General features: G+C 38.5%; 1 non-coding gene across 1 annotated transcript; it reads right to left on the reverse strand.

The window, feature by feature from the left end:
- Positions 1-401: 401 nt before the first annotated feature.
- LOC116890499 lies at positions 402-543 on the reverse strand. Its single transcript, XR_004386685.1, has one exon. It is a non-coding gene; the product is annotated as a small nucleolar RNA SNORA48 (small nucleolar RNA).
- Positions 544-1,739: the final 1,196 nt, after the last annotated feature.

Consider the following 1,739-nt stretch of genomic DNA (forward strand, 5'->3'; position numbering starts at 1 on the left):
TACGGACATGACCTCCTGTTGCTGCATAGTCACAGACCCAGACGTGGCACTCAGCAGCAGCTCAGGCTGAGACCTTACCATGGTCCCAGGTGGCAGAGCTGGCTACTCGCAACAGTGTACTCCTCTCCACCCTCAAGTCTCTAGTTCCATCTCTCTCTGTAATGCTCAAGCTGCTCCATTTCTCGTTCTCTCCCATTTGCTCACTACATGCTCGCACCTCGTGGTGCTCCTGCTGCAGGTTCTGGCAAGAGGTGTTTACAATCTGCCTGTGCTACGGGCCTGAGAGCAGGTCTGTTGGTGTCTTTCCCTACCGTCCCTGCACAAGGCAATGCAGAACACAGGTGTCTGTCTTCCTCCTCCTGAGATGTGCTGCCTGGATTTGACTTGAATTGATTTGATTTTGACGTGTCCTAGGCATAAAACAGATTTGGCCACCTAGCAAGCATCAAGCTAGGATGAACAAAGGACTGCCATTTGCTCTGCCCCTGACTGATAGAAGAATAACATCACCAACAAATCGTCTCTGCCCATTGGCCGGGAGGAGGGTGCCTCCACTTTATTTTTTAGACATGGTCTCTCATTGAATGTGGAGACTGTGAATTTGGCTAGACTAGCTGGGCATTAGATCTTAGGGATCCTCTGTCAGCCAGCTCTACTAGTCCTGGAATTACAGCTATGTGGTACTGTGTTTTTGTCCTTGTTGTTGTTGTTTTGGGGGTTTTTTTTGTTTTATTTTGTTTTGTTTTGTTTGATGCTACGGTATGAATTCATAACACCATGTTTTCCCTGCAAAGACTACCCAATAAAGTCATCCCTAGGCCACAATACAGATATTTGACTCAATTTCTTTTGAACATTTTTTCTCTTTTTTCCCTTTTTTTTTGTTCTTTTGAACTTTTGACCCACATTCGTATTGTATGTTGCATAAGATATCATGTAAAATATATTCTTACGCATCAAAGATTTTTAAAACATCTTAAAGATGCTTCTCTATAGCCAAATTATATATGCCATTAAAAAAAAGGATATTTGCTCTGATTAAAAGGCCTAAGGATGGAAATGTCTTCTGATTTGGCTATTACTATATTTATTAGTCATTAACCGTTGATCAAATATATCACCAATAATGATTATAAAATAAAAGAATCTTATTATAGTACATGTTTTGGTGATATAGACAAGGTCTTTAAAATATTTCTTTTGTCACTTACTATGGCTAATAAGAGTATATATCTTTTCATCTTATTGCTAAATTGGCTAGGATTCAGATCCATTTTCTTATTTTTCCCTTTTATGAGTGTAATCCCGAGAAACATTGATCACATAAGCAAATGGGAGTGGAAGAACTTTAAGTAATTTCATTCAATACATTTCCATGTAAGGTGTAGAAATGCATGTGCTCAGATATTATCAGAGTATTTTCCAACTATCTGACACTTGTCAACTATTCTTAACTAAAAGACAGGATTTTGAAGCCATTTGATTTCAAAAGTATTTCTAACCAGGTTATCCGACTCATTCATTTACTTTTTTTCTTTTTGAGATTGTATTTTAATAACAGTTCTTTCTTCCCTTTTCTCCCTCTAAGCCCTCCCATATCCATTTCCTTTCCCTCAAATACCTGGCCTCTTTTCATCTGTGTTATAACACATGTACACTTATGTGCATATACATAGATCTTCCTAAATATAACCTGCTGAGTCTATATAATATTACTTATATGTGTTTCCAGGGTTGAC

The sequence above is a fragment of the Rattus rattus genome, chromosome 1 (assembly GCF_011064425.1).
Source record: "Rattus rattus isolate New Zealand chromosome 1, Rrattus_CSIRO_v1, whole genome shotgun sequence".
In the NCBI taxonomy this organism is placed as follows: Eukaryota; Metazoa; Chordata; class Mammalia; order Rodentia; family Muridae; genus Rattus; species Rattus rattus.